Below are 15,205 nucleotides of genomic sequence, written 5' to 3'. Positions count from 1 at the left end.
GTAATCCCAGCACTTTGAGAAGCCGAGGCAGGCGGATCACCTGAGGTCAGGAGTTCGAGACCAGCTTGAGCAACATGGAGAAACCCCATCTCTACTAAAAATACAAAATTATCTGGGCATGGTGGGGCATACCTGTAATCCCAGCTACTCGGGAGACTGAGGCAGAAGAATCGCTTGAACCCGGGAGGCGGAGGTTGTGGTGAGCCAAGATCGCACTATTGCACTCCAGCCTGGGCAACAAGAGCAAAACTCCGTCAAAAAAAAAAAAAAAAAAAAAGGAAAGTGAGGCCTTTGGGCAGTGACGAAGCCATGAGGACAGAAGGAGACAGAACCCTCATAAATGGGATGGATGAGTGCTCTTGTAAAAGAGGCCCAAGGGCACTCATTCACCCCTATCCACCATGTGTGACACAGTGAGAAAGTGCCATCTATGAAACAGAAAGCTGGATTTCACCAGATGCCAACTCTGCCAGCACCTTAATGTTGGACTTCCCAGCCTCCAGAACTGTGAGAAATAAATTCTGTTTGTAAGCCACACGGTTTATGGTGTTTTGTTATATTAACAGCATCCCAGATGGACTAAGAGAACCCCTAATATCCATTACTACTCATTTCCTTACAATTTTCAACAATGAAAAGGATAGAAATAAATGAAAGATTTAGGAGGCATATCAGGTGGAACTTCCTGACTCCGAGGAGGTAAGGAATTCAAAGAGGCTGCTGTAGATCCTTTTTCAGGAAAGCTATAAGGCAAAGGGACACCCTGCCCCCACCCCGCCCACTTGGACTGGGCACACTCCTGCCTAGAGGCAGGGGGAGGCACCAAATGACCTCCAGAGGGCCCTGCTAGCCCAGGAAGCTGGGAGCTTCTGGTGCAGCCGCTGCTTGGCTGCAGATGTTCCCTGTCATCAATCACACAGTGCATCTGTTTGCTGCGCTGCTTGTTTAAAGAGTGAGGCGTTTGCTAATTGAAAACTAAAAGATCCATCCGTCTCACTCACAGCCAGCATGAAATCCATTCAGCCATGTAAGATTGGGGCAAAAAAGGCAGCACAGAGCTACAGTGTCCTTGGGTGGGTGCATCTTATGGAGCTCATCTTCTTCCTGCTTCTGCCTCCTGATGAACAAGGCTCCCCTCCCCACCCCAGAGCAGCCAGGGATGGCCCATATTACCATTGTCTAACATGTCCTCATCTATTTTTCTCAGTAAAGCCCAGAGAGGTCGTTATTTTTAGTTCCCACTTAAAAATGGAGAAACTGAGGCTTCGCGAGATCAGACAATTTGGGCAAGCCCACACAACGGGTAGGTGACCAAGGCAGAACACCAATCCAGGTGCTCTGGCTAGTCTGACCCATCCCTGAACCTATGTAGAGGTGCTGAGTTGGGAGGTACCAAGTATCCCCTTAAGTGGATTAAACCTAGGAGAGAATGGCCCAAGGATATACAAGGGAAACACTGGGATGGCAACCATATCTGTAATGTCTGATCCCTTAAAGGCAAGTATGGCAACATTCTAGGACTCCTATTGATGTAATATCTCCCTATAGAGCCTGCAGGCAAATGGAGGCCAGTCCAGATCAGCAAGATCCAGGGGCAGGAAGAGTCATGGTGGGGTGAGGTGGGAGCCCACAGCTTCCTCTGCCCCAGTGCCTCCAGAGATGGCTGCGTTTGAGAGAGGTGCTGTTTTGTGGCTCTGGAGAGGGGGATGGTTCAGTGCTGGACTCCGTGGGATTTGAAAGGGCACTCCATCTCTCTGGGACTCAGTTCTCCCTTCTGAGGTGAGAAGGAATTAGATGAATGCTAAGGTCCTTTCCAGCCCTCACTTTCTGTAATTGTGTGTGTCATTGGAGGAAATGCTGAGATGAAGTTAGTCCTTGTGGCCCAGGATGGCTCGACTCCAGCCATGCAGGGCCGACTCCCTGCTCTGCAGAGTCAGTCTGCTGCCCCTGCTCTTCCCTCTCCCTGGAGTGCTGTGCCATCTTCTCCCCTTGGTAACTGGTGTTGCTCCTTCAATGCCCGGTTCCTGTGAAGTCTTGCTTTTTTGTGCTTCACAGCACCTGTTTAAGCCTCAGTTATTTCCCTGGGGGTCTCCTCTCTGGATTGGCAGGGTGCGAGATCAGGGGCCTGGTTTTCTTTCTGTCTGTGACTTCTGAATCTGACATAGAGTCTGGCAAATTGAGGACAGTTGGTAACTAATTGCTGCAGAAGAAAAGAAAGAGAAAGAAAGAGAAAGAAAGAAAGAAAGAAAGAAAGAAAGAGAAAGAAAGAAGGAAAGAAAGAAAGAAAGAAAGAAAGAAAGAAAGAGAAAGAAAGAAAGAAAGAGAAGAAAGAAAGAAAGAAAGAAAAGAAAAATGGAGAGAGGAAGAAAAGAGGAGAAGAACGAGGTTCCTCTGCAGCCCGAATGACAGTGGGCACGGTAGCAGTGGAACACCCTTCACCACTCTATCTCTTTCTCCCTCTCCCCACTCCCTGCCTCATACACCTCAGTTTGGAGTCAGAGGTGAGCTGGAACCCCTGAGGCCTCCTTTTGCATTTCCATCTCAGGTCAACTCCAAACAGGCTTTTTCCTTTGGATGAGTCCAGCAATGGAACTGACTACATAGATTACAAGATGTGAAGTCAGAAAACGGATGCGGACCTCTTCCGACACCTCCTCTCCTTGCCTGACTTGCTGGATGGGTGGTGCCTCCTGCAACCCTTGGCTTCCGAGTCCTCAAAGGAGAAGACTGGCGAGCAGACGGTGAGGACCCAGCCTGCAATCACAGCGTGTTACTCTGGGTGTGGGTGGGAGCGCAGTGGGCGGTCGAGGGTTGCGTTCCCGCCTCAAAACAAGGGATGGCGGAATCCCCCAACCCCTCCTACCCGCCCCAGGCCGGGGAGCGCCGAGGAGTCACAGCTCGTTCGGTGGGGGGCGGGGGCGGGGCCTGTGTCAGGGGCGGGGCCGCGGGCACCTCCCCACCCGCGCTCCCCGCGCTCCTCGTGCTCCCCGCGCTCGGGTGCCGCGGAGCTGTCCAGCTTCAGTGCCGAGCCGGCAGCCTCCCGCGCGCACCGCGCCGCCTCCGCGCCGTCCCCGCGCTCCCTCCTGCCCGCCCGCTCCGCGCCCGGCCCCGCCCCGCCCCGCCCCGCCGCGGCCCGTCCACTGCTCCCCGCGGGCCAGAGCCGGCCGAGCGGCTGCCCGCCGGGGCTCTGAACGGCGCGGCGGGGCCGGGAGCCAGGGACCCGCCGAGGAGAGTGGCGGCCCCGGACGGCTGCCGGAGGGGCGGCCGCGCGTGGATGCGGCGGGAGCTGGAAGCCTCGAGCAGCCGGCGCCGTCTCTGCCCCGGGGCGCCCTATGGCTTGAAGGTAAGCACCGGCCGGATAGAGCGGCGGGAGACTCAGGGTCACGGGGAGAGGAGGAGGGAGCTCCAAGGGCAGCGCGGCCGGGACCAGAAGTTTGTGCCGCCACTCCCGGCCGCCTGCTTGGGAGCGCCCGCCTGGGGTCCGGCTCTGCACGGGCTCCCCGTCGGGCAGGGGCGGAGGGCGTCCGGAGTCCGCGGCGCCTATCCCCTCTCCCTCCTTCTCAGTAGCCTCCTCGCCACCTAGAAGGGAATCCCCTCCCCGGGCACGAGCGGGCGCAGCTGGGGCAGCCTCCCCGCGGGGCGCCCAGGGCAGCACGGCCGAGCCGCGGCATCGGAGGGCGGCCGCTTCCCACAATCTCGGAAGGGCACTTCCCCCAGCACCCAAACGCGAGACCCGGGGCTCGCGGTCAGAGTTTCCGACTTCTTCCGGAGGAAGAAGGGCTGTTTTTGGCAACTATGTGTTGGTGCGACCTGACCCTTTTCAGTTTCTAAGGCAGAAGCTAAGGATGGGGGAGAGGCAGTTTCTGGCTGGATTCTCCCGCTGCCAGGTTGCCGCTGTCCTTGGTCCTGAACTTTCGCTCTCCTTCGTCTTCTCTCGGATTGACACCTAATCGGGGAGGGAGGCTTGGGTGCCAGACCCGTTTCGACCCGGGAGTGCAGGCGACGGTGGCGGCAGTAGCGGAGCGTGACCACCCGGCTCTCGGCCCGGCTCTCTGATGGACCGAGAGCCCCTCTAGGGTGGTATGCGGAGACAAGAGGCAGCTCTAAGCACCAGACAGAGCGCGTTCCTATACCTGTCTGAGGCGGGCAGCCCTTGAGCGCTTCCTCTTGAAGAGTAGAGGTAAGAGGGTGCGTGTGCGTCTACATAACAGGCTTCACCATGGACACAAGTCACAGCACTGCAGCTCCGTGGGGACAGGCACTTGCTCTCAGCCACAAGGAAGCTGTCTGAGCAAGTCACTGTTGCCCCACCTGGCACCCCACTACTTTTCGTTCTGGGGCTCCTGAGGTTGGGTGAGGGGGTGATGGAGTGAGGTGCGAGGCACTTTGTGGATCCCACTCCAGATGCTTTTGCAGATCCAAGCCTTTCTGGATTTTGACCAGGCTACAAACCTTTTAGGCTAATCTTTGCTCCTCCTTAGGGAGCTAGATGTTCAGTGATTCTCCCCACTCCCACCCTGCTTCAAATGCAAATATGCATGCTTATCTCTGATTCATCCTGCAGCATTAGGACCACTTGAAGAAGAAATCATACTTATCGTCTTTCCCCCATGCAGCTGTTTGATGAGGGTGGGCAGATAGAGAGACTGTGGTCAGCGTGACCAGTTTCAAGAAAATCAGCAAGCTGGTTTCCTAGGTTCCAGTCCCTGCCTTGGACTTCCCTCCCTAGTGTTCAAAAGTCCTGGATTATTTGTTTGCAGGGGTTTTTGATGCCATCTCTGAATGCAGACATCTGACAGGGAAGTGGTTTGGGAGGGCCCGGGTAGTCCCAGCTCTTAGAGATCATTGAGTTCCTTCTACCTTCCCTGCACAGCCTGAGGTGCCCAGAAAATGGAGAGGTTCTGATTTGTTGCAGAAGTCCGGATAGCATTTCTCTAAGGGTTTTGTTTTTCTTTTTAATGAATTCCCTGAGAAGCTGGTTAAAAACGCATATTTTTGCTTCTTCCTTGAAAAACTGCTGAATGAGAATCTCAAGCTGAGGCCCAGGAATTTGTATTTTAACAATGTTTCTGGGTGGTTCATAGGTACACTGAGTTAGCAAATTACCTCCCCAAAAGTTGAGACTCCTTAGAGAGTTTGTGTACGTTTATTTTATTGTGAAAATGGAAAGCAAGTTTATTTTACATAAACTTGGTAGCAGGTATTCTATCTGAGAAAATCCCTTGAAGATGCAAAAATGCGTTTTTAAGAGTTAAAAGAAACATATTCCTTGGCAACCATTTGCTGATATCTAAAATATTCCTAAATTTCATACATTTGAAATTTATAAAATTAAGGTATTTAATCTCACCCTTTGTCTCCTGCTGTTATACCTGTTAAATTCTTCAAGTGTGAGACTCTTGGTAGAAGGACCATCCCCTTGATTAAATCTCTTTACTGAAAGTAAGGATGCAATCCAATCTCCTCTCCCCCAGGATCTTCATGGGCTTTTCTTCTTTCTAAAATTTTTGGCTCTTGTAAGAAATCACCAATATGGCTTCAGGTTGACTTATGTAAATACTAACTGTCCCTCTATGGGGGTCAGCTCAGTGTTTCCCTCCTGCCCTCCCCTCTGGGTGAGTTATTGTCTTTCATTATGCATGTGCTGTGATCTGTTAACCTAAGTGCTCCTGAAATGCCAAGGAGTGATTAGTTCAGCCTAGTAGCACGTCATGCTCCCCAAGGCTTGTAGCCACTCATGCCCTGCTGGAAGTGACATATTGACTGTATTGATTTGGTTCTTGTGCTCCATAAGCAAGGAGGCTTGTAGGGGTAAAAAGGCTAGTAATGATGCTTGTGGGCTAGTCAGTCTTGTACCTTCACCTACAAAGGTGGATTATTTCTGTCTAGAAAATGCAATTATCTTGAGAATGATATAGGAGAATCTGAAATTGAGAGAACCCCTTCTGTTCTTTCTTTTATACTATGGGAAACAAATGGGAACTTAGGGTCATTAGAAATATGGCCTCATATACTCCTGAGATTGTCTTGCTGAAGCCAGACTGGTCTGGAGTCACCATTCTCTGAATAAACAAGTGTAAGGGGAAAGATGTGGGGACTCTGCCTGGAGAGAGTGGTTTCCATCTCCCCTGCAAGTAAAAGTTACATTTTAGTGTTAAGGAAAAAGTGTGACTGTGAAGATAGCCCTGTGTATATGTGTGTGTGTTTGTGTGTGTTTGCATACATGTGCATGCACACATATGAGCACATCGCCCAGGAGAGACAGATATGATGAGACTTCCTTGAGTCAATCCTGTGTTGGCACCCATCACTTCTCCCTCCTTTGTGGCTTAATACCTATGAATCTCCAGCAGTGAAGGTGCTTCAACACCTAGGAAGAGGAGAATCAAGTTGAGGTTTTATAATGCCAGAACCCTAAGCCATATTTGCAATATCTCCCAGAATCAGGTTGTATATCAGCAGGTTACAGTTACCTAAGAGTTGAGGTCTTGAAAATAGCTTAGAACAGCAGCCCAGTCATTTGCATTTTCCTGGGATATAGTTTACAAGACTTTTGATTCTCAGATTATCTTCTTGGGCTCCTCAGAGGTCATGCTGGATGCCCCTGACTCCAAACAGGGAAGCTGTTTCCTTAGTCCAGAAATACAGTGGTCTTTCTTCTTTTATTAACATTCTCCTAAATAGAAGTGTATAAATTTTCCACTTTCTGGACACCAGGATTGGAATTAGCAACCAAAGCGTCTCCATCCTACCAGGTATTCTACTTAGCAGAGGAGCATCCTGCATATAGGAAACACTTGGAAACCATGGGCAGCAGAAAGGACACAAGTTGATTCAACTTCTCAGCAGGCACCCTCATTTGTAGGTAGCCTCTTACTTAGCTAAACCCCGGCACCATTTTCCCTCCTCTCACCTCCAGTAAGGCATTTTGTGGCCCTGGTAGGACTTTGGAATTAGGTATAAGCCCTTCTGCTATCCAGAATATACCATGGAGCCACTAACGATGTGCAAATTGCTTATTTACCAATTTGAGCAGTAGACTAATGTTAACTCTGGCCTTTTAAATTACTCTAATGGTGTTGGAATCTAATATTAATATACTTTTGCCTCTCACCTGTTCCCATCATGAATATAATTAAAGATTTATTTCCTCTGTACTAAAATGGATGCAAAACTTTCTTATTTTTTAACAATAAAATCATATTATCTAAATGCATAGGCTTGGAAAATAGCTTGATTATAGTGTCAGTACATGGGGATGGAGGAGTAATAAAACTATAAGACTCAGCCACTTGGTTTGCTTTGATTTGGGTTCAGAGAAAGGAGAGAAATTTGCCCTGAGAATTGCAAATTTTTCTTTTCTTTTTCCTTTCACCTTAATCTGGTAAATGGGTTAAGTCAACACCCTTGGCAGCTGGGATGCCCTTGGAAGGCACAGCCTCTTCTCTCCCTAGGATACATGAGAGTGTTTCACTGCAGAGGGATCAATGACCCTCCAGTGTGGCTCCAGTGTATAGGGAGGAGCCAGAGATGACACACTGGGGTCTGAGGCCTCCCTCTTCCCCTGGATAGAAGAAACTACTGCTGCAGTGCTTCGAACTCAGAGGCCTGGAAGCTGCTAGGAGCATTTGGGAGAGTATGGGGCAGTGTACAGAGGTGAGAGCAGACGAGAAGTAGACTCTTAGGAGGCCCTGAAAGAGGCTGATGTTAAATATGTATTGAATCTAGGCATCAGCTTAGTGTAGTTTGGGCAATTTTGTCATAATCTGATGTCACCTGTAAGCATTTTTACTTTTTCCAGGAGGAGACGAGGAAATTCTTTGCTGTCTGAAGGGACAGAGAGGGGAAGGAGGGACAACCTCTGGTTTCCCCTGCAGCCCTCTAGGTAATGTCAGCTTGCTTCCAGACAGGGCGGTAAGGGAAGTCAGGAAGACCTGGCTCCCAGGAGCCCCATTCACAGGTTCCTGGGCAGTCCTGCCTTCCAGGAAGCTGTGGCTCAGCACAGAACTGCAGCTGTGGCCCCAACGATAATCCCCTGCAGATGTCTGGGAGCCAAAGGGAGTCCTGGGGCCTGTTCACTTGTTATTAGTCTCCTTCAGAACGTCCCTGCCCTTCTCGTTTCCACCCCCTCCTTGTTGTTATTGTTTGGGTTCTAAGTGGCCCAGCAGGAGAAAGACATTAGAAATGAAATTATTTTTGTTACATGCTACATCATTGCCTCCTCTCCTACCTGCTACCCCAGGCAGCGCCATCACTAGCAACTCCCAGGATCTCTTGATCTGGGAAAGTGGCTTAGTACCAGTCCCTAGAATGAGAAGTGGTCCTGTTCACCAGTCCCTCCTTTGCTGGCCTCATCATCATAACAGCCAGCATATATTGTGCACTCACTGTTTGCAAGGCATTGTGTTCAGCACTTGATGTAGGTTCCTCTTTTAAACTCCCAAGCCTGCAACAACTCTGTGAAATAGGAACCCTTGTTTTTTACATTTTTTGTTTGTTTGTTTGTTTGTTTATTTATTTTCATTTTTTAGAGAGAGATCTTGCTCTGTCACCCAGGCTGGAGTGCAGTGGTGCAATCATAGCTCACTGCAGCCTTGAACTCCTGGGCTCAAGTGATCCTCCTGCTTCAGCCTCCTGAGCAGCTGGGAGTACAGTTGCATGCCACCATGCCCAGCTAATTTTTTAAAGACTTTTTTGCAGATACAGGGTCTTGCTTTGTTGTCCAGTCTGGTCTTGAACTCCTGGCTTCAAACGATCCTCCTGCCTCAGAGTAACGCTTATTATACCATTTTGCAGAGGAAGAAGCATGGGCTTAGAAAGGTAAGTGGCTTGCACAAGGTCACACGTTTCATTTGTGAGACAGAGATTCAAAACCAGACCGTTTAAGGCTAAAGCAACAGCCCTCTCTGATACGTAAGTGGCATAAAGAACAAGAAAAGGAGGAGAACAGGGATAAGCAGATAATTCTTTAGTGAACTGAAAGGGCAATAATCTTTGTGTATCATACCAGGGAAGTGAAGAGGGAGACAGCAGATGGAGAAGGATGAATGAAATAACTCCTTGGGATTCTTAAACTTGAGAACCAGTGAGGAAGTGTTCTGTACGTGGATCTGGGCCCCTTTGGATGAAATGCACTGGGCATAAACCTCAGCAAGCAGTGGGAGAAGCAGGGAGGGCGGCAGGAGCAGGAAGGAGGCAGGGTCAGCTAAACCTTCCAACCTGGGGGAGGAGCCAGGAGGAGGTGTGGACGGATGATTTGTCAAACTTTTCTGGAATTGTGATGACATTACCTTCTGTCCCACATCTCTTTGAGGTGAACTGAACTGTCCAAAGGATGAAAGCCAGACTTCTGCCAGCAATTGGGTCTTTGGGGTTGCCTTCTTATTACCATAGAAGGAAAACTTGTTATATCTCCAAGACTAAGCTTCTGCATTTTACAGAAAGATGAAGGCAGGATGGCCTGGGATCTTGCACAGACACAGGAGTGACTCATGAGAGCTGCCTTTAAAAAATGAGCTGATCAGCCAGACGCCGTGGCTCACGCCTATAATCCCAGCCCTTTGGGAGGCTGAGGTGGGCAGATTGCCTGAGTTCAGGAGTTCATGACCAGCCTGGGCAACACAGTGAAACCCCGTCTCTACTAAAACACACAAAAAAATTAGGGGGTGGCAGCATGCACCTGTAGTCTCAGCTACTCAGGCAGCTGAGGCAGGAGAATTGCTTGAACCTGGGAGGCAGAGGTTGCAGTGAGCCAATATTGTGCCACTGTACTCCAAGGTGGGTGACAGAGCGAGACTCCATCTCAAAAAACAAACAAACAACAAACAAAAAACAAACAAACAAAAAACTGATCAGTGCTTTTCTGGTAGACAGAGGCAGGCGAGGCCTGGATGTCCCTGGGCAGGGCACTTAACCTGTGCATCAGTTATTTCAGGCATAAATAAGGGACTGTAATAATCGTGTTCACCTCATAATAAGTGAGAAGATTCCTCTGTTGTTGAGCCTCACCGTGAGTTTTATGAATGACATATATCAATATTTAGTCACGTATTTAAACCCTTTAAAAACAACACCATATGGTAGCTAAACCTGTGGGCTCTGGAATTATTAGACTTTCAGGATTTGAATTCTGACTCTAACAATTACTAGCTATGTGACCATGAGCAAGTTAATTAACCTCTATCACCTGGGGGTTCTCACCTGTAAGTGGATGTTAATACCAACGTAATTGGGTCACAGTAATTAATTAAGGTAATAGAGACAAGATATTTGAAAGAGTCCCTGGGAAAAGTGAGCACTCTTTAAATGTTAGCTATAATGATTGTTATTTTTATTATTAAGATGCTTAAGTAAGAAACAACCCTTTGAGCTGTTGTCCTTTTGCAGTAATTCAGCACCTGATTTTACATTTCTGAAATCATGTTTCCAAAACGTTCACAAAATTCGAGGATATACTTCTTTCTCACACTCTACACTTATCTGCATCAAAATTCTTTGGCTTTCACCTGTCAGCAGCTCTTGCTCATTTTGAGCGAGATAGGGGTTTGAATTGCTTGTCATCCCTTTGATTTAGGTGCAGCTGAATTCATTTCCATCTTACCCCACATGAGCTAGGAAGAGGCATCAGTTATCCTGGTGATGGCTTTTCATGGCCTGATTTTTCTTCCTGGTTTCCTGGGCTCTTTGTCTGCTACCTCATGGTTGGAGCCTTCCTGATTGGCAATGTCACATGGTATGTTGCACTCTGGCACAGGCCACTTTTTATTAAAAACAAAAAATAAGGAGAATGTACTGGTGTACAAGGACAAGGTGACTTTTTTTCTTTTCCCAGATTGAGAGGGCCAAAGAACTTCACATGAGCAGACCCCCAAAGCTGGCAGAAACATGTGTTCTGCAGCTTCTGGAGTCACTAATGGCAGGAGCAAATGCTATCATGTTTTTAGGTGAAGTATGGTCCTGCCTGAGAAAGGAGGATGGAACACAACAGCTTCTGGCCCTGAGATTCTCCAATCCTTAAAGAAATCCCTCTTGTTGGCCTTTTTCTTGGTCTATGAATCCCTTCTTGGGGAGGACTCTTTTGTAAATGATGTGCATCTATTTCTGGCCAGCTACAAATGTTCACCATTTAGCTATGGTAGAAGATTTCAGAAGGCACTGTAGGTATTCTGTTCCTGGGTCATCTTCCTTGGTTCACCCTTTTATGGACTCAGCCCTTTCAACTCTTTCACTCATTTATGGCAGGGTCAATAAGAGAAGTGTGTTGACAAGCAGAAACTAGCTTCCAGGGTCCCAGGCAGAGGATGTCAGCCCCACCACCACACCATGGTGGATCCATGTTTCCATACACAATTTTTCTTTAGTAATATGTGTAGTTGAAGGTCTGGGATCACTCTACAGTCATATGGTGACCAATGACACAAAATCTCCCTTGTGGCTTGTCTTCTGTGAGGAGCCAACTTAATGCTTAATGCTAATCTCTCAATTGCGCATTTCTTGTCTTCTCCACCAGACTGTGAGCTCCTTGAAGCAGAGAATTTGTCTCATGCTTCTCTAAAATCTATTATAACCTAAAATGGTGCTAGGCACTTGGTAGTTACTTAAATTGTTAAGTGAGAGTGGGTGAGTGGATAAGTGATGGGTAGGTGCGAGACAGCTTACTTCCCCACAGCGACACTCTCCCTCTACTTTGCTTGCAGCTCAACAAGAGTGGCAGTGTCTGAGGCATCCCCCACTAGAGGTATCTCATAGGTCAGCAAGATACTTCATGCCTTCTCTCTCTCATCCTTAACCTGCACTATCTGGCTGCCCTCAGCCATGATGACATTATAGGTTGGATGGAAATTTTTCACAGTTGTCACAGGGCATGGAAGTTGGGGAATATTGGATGGTTGGAGCCTACTTCAATCAGACACACACATGAAGAAAAAGGTACTGGGGCAGGGGCTGTTGTGGAAACATACACAGGTGTGTTTGTTCAGGTCAGCCTGGGGACCTGAAGACAGAAAAGAGCTGTTATTGAGGGATGCCTTTAGTGCTTTGGTGATTTCTATGTTTAGAGTTTGGGCAATTGGACTAGTCCTTACTTTAAAAGGTACAGATAAGCATGATTCTACCCAAGACCCTCCAAAAGCAGTAACAGTTTGAACCTATCTTTCCACAAAGCACTTTTAAGAAGTGAGCTATGCATCCCCTTTCCCTCTAGTTATTTAGTTTAACAAAGTGGTTCAGAGCACTCAGAAGCCAGGCTAATGCACGATCAGATCTTTGTTCTATCAGTCATGAGCTATGTGACCTCTACCAAGTTACTATAACCCCTTTGAGATGCAGTTGTTTATCTCTTCATAAAATAGGATGACCATGTACTTACCCGATTGGGTTTTGTGCAGAGTAAATGAGTCATGCACAAAAAGTGCCTGCCTCGGTACCTGATGCATGGTAAGCTCTCAGTGAACATTCACTATCATTATCCTTACCATAATTATCAGTGAGGATAGAAATGTCCACAGAACCCTTCCCAAACTGTGCTCCAAATTTTATATTCTCTCTTCTGGAGGGAAGAAAGACACCATTGCAGATGAGAACATTAGACCAGGCATGAATTGGCATGGAGTGTTATACTTGGAAGAACCCAATGTTACACAGCAGGGAAGTAGGAGAGCTGGAGTAGAACTCACTTCTACCCAGGCTTTTTCCTCCACACCTGGCTCAGGTTAGACCATGGAGTTTTGAAGAAACTCAGTGGCTAAAGAATGGAATTTGAAGTGAAGATGGTACAAGGTAAGGCCAAAGGCATAGGCAGGGGCCAGACTATGAACCCTGAAGTGTTACGAAGGAGACTGGATTCCATCCTGAGGGAAACAAGAGGCCGTCTTGAAGGATTGGGTTTTAAGCACAGGAACAACTCCAGTGATTCAATTTGCAGTAAAACAAACAAACAACAACAAAAACTGGCCAGGCATGGTGTCTCATGCCTGTAATCCCAGCACCTTGGGAGGCCAAGATAGGCAGATCACTTGAGGCCAGGAGTTTGAGACTAGCCTGGCTAACATGGCAAAAGCTCATCTCTACTACAAAACTTAGCCAGATGTGGTGGCTCACACCTGTAATCCCAGCTACTGGGGTGGCTGAGGCACGGGAATTACTTGAACCCAGGAAGCAGATGGTGCAGTGAGTTGAGATCACACCACTGCACTCCAGCATGGGCAACACAGTGAGACTCTGTCTCAAAAAAAAAAAAAAAAAAAAAAAAAAAAAAATCACAGAGGCTGCTATGTGGGGGAACTGATTACAGAAGATTCAAGACTGGAAACAGAGTACCTAGGAGTCTGCAGTTGTTCAGGCCGGCAATGCTGGCAGCCTGGACTAGGGAGGAGCAGTGGAGGTAGGAAGACTTGAAAGACCTGAAAATGTATCTTAAATTCGCCAGAACTCAGTGATTGATGGGCTATGGAGGATGAGGGGAAGAGAGAAGCCAGGGATGATTTAAGAACAATGAAGCAAGGGAATTAGGGATATTGGTAAAAGTGTATGCGTATTGGGCCAGAAACCTAAGCCAGATTGAAAGGGAAGGGAAGATAGGCTGGTAGAATCGGTGGACTGATGGTGCTGATGAAATCAGAGAACTGGTATACTTAGAATCATTGAGAACTTGAGCTAGGTTGCAGAGGCAATTGTGGTCATACAGTGGAGCAACTAAATTTCTAACCTCAGAGAGGAACACCCCTGGCGATGTCAGTGCTCAGGATGCAATCGTAGGAGCAGGTGACTAACGTGGAGGGTGTGCTTGGGGAGTAGGAGGCCAGGCATCAAGAGGCCAAGCTGTTGGAAGCTGATTTCACTTCCTGAGTTCATGGCAGAACTTGGGTTGGAGTGGAAGACAGTGACCTGGGTGCCAAAGGCAGTGAGGGAGGGGAAGTGACCAGGAATGTATAGATGACAGTGACAAAGAGAGATAGAGTGAGCATAAATGGCTGGTGGGCACCTGAAAGGAACAGTCTTTATGAGAGGGTAGGGGAGGTGGTAATGAGGCACAGGGATGTGGGGCTCAGCACTGTCCTGGAAGGGCTACAGCAGAAGTGATGCCCTCAGTTGAGGCTGGGAGGGGAGGGGCTGCTGTCACCACGCAGTACACACCTCCAGTGTAGGTCTTCTCATCCTGCTGTTGTCTTCTGCTCCCTCCGTGGTTCATAGAACCCATTCCTCTCCATATCTACAGAGAATGGAAGAAAAAGAAGAAAGGTGAAGAGAGGGTGGCAAGTGGGTATAAAGATGTCGACGAGAGAGATGAAATGGGTGGAGGTTACAGGGAATAAGAAAGAAAATGAATCTGTGGACAACTGTTGTTCCTCTGCACCCAGTGTGCCACCTGGAACCTTCTATCATGTTGTGTTGTTTTCTCTGCCGGAATGCTCCAGCCCTTAACCTATAAGGTTAACTCCTACTTAGCTTTTAAAACGGAGCCCAGGCATCACTTCTTCCAGGGAGGCTTCCCCGATTTTCCTTCCTACACTCTTTCACCTGCCTGGCCAGGGCCCTGTCGTCTGTATTTCTCTAACATACAATATTGAGTTGTGTTGTCATTGCTTATTTACAGGCCTGTTTCCTTCCCTAGATGGTAAATTGCTCAAAGGCTGGAATGGAGTCCTTACCTCTCTATCTCCGGGTGCCTGCCCACTGCACTGCACAAAGTGCGACTATCATCAAGCCCCGCCCCCGCAAACACGTGTGCTCACCGTAGTAAGACAGCAGCACACACTGTCTTCTGCTCATCGCTGAAGGCCTCCACATGATTAAGGCCGGCTGGAATGCTCCTCCAGCAAGTGATTTAGACAAGACATTCCAGAGTGTCAAGGCTGTAAAGAAAGAGACCTACACTAACTCTACACATGAATGAGAAAATTGTACTTGGAGAGGGAAGTAACGTGTTCAGGGTCTCATGGCTGCTTAGAAGCAGACCAGTCCCAGATCTGGGACCCGTCACTGACATGGCCCACTTCCTGCCACGCCAAACTCCATGCCCAATGGCCACAGGTGGTGTGCACCACACTGTGGCTGCAGGTAGCTGCATTAAAAGTTTCCCCAATTTAACCAGCTCCAAAAATCATCCTCTTGTGCTTTCTTCTCATTTCTGGGTTCAAAATTGCTGATTTGGTGAGCCTTATTATTCAGCTATACTCCACTGCCTGGGAAATAGAGATAAGGAAAT

General features: G+C 48.2%; 1 protein-coding gene across 4 annotated transcripts in view; it reads left to right on the top strand.

The window, feature by feature from the left end:
- Positions 1 to 15,205, top strand: part of DRD2 (dopamine receptor D2) — a 91,366-nt gene that overhangs the window by 21,963 nt on the left and 54,198 nt on the right. For 2 of the 4 annotated variants that reach the window (XM_008020913.3, XM_008020911.3), the window contains exon 1: positions 3,020 to 3,343. The exons of 1 other annotated variant lie outside the window; for it this stretch is intronic. The gene's annotated coding sequence lies outside the window, so the exon portion shown is untranslated. Of the gene's footprint in view, positions 1 to 3,019; positions 3,344 to 3,680; positions 4,181 to 15,205 lie in introns of those variants that run through there. One more of the 4 variants, XM_008020912.3, reaches the window with a different exon arrangement.

Source organism: Chlorocebus sabaeus, chromosome 1, assembly GCF_047675955.1.
Source record: "Chlorocebus sabaeus isolate Y175 chromosome 1, mChlSab1.0.hap1, whole genome shotgun sequence".
NCBI classification, from domain to species: Eukaryota; Metazoa; Chordata; class Mammalia; order Primates; family Cercopithecidae; genus Chlorocebus; species Chlorocebus sabaeus.
The sequence above is the reverse complement of the archived record's forward strand: the minus strand, read 5'-3'. Positions and strand labels throughout refer to the sequence as shown.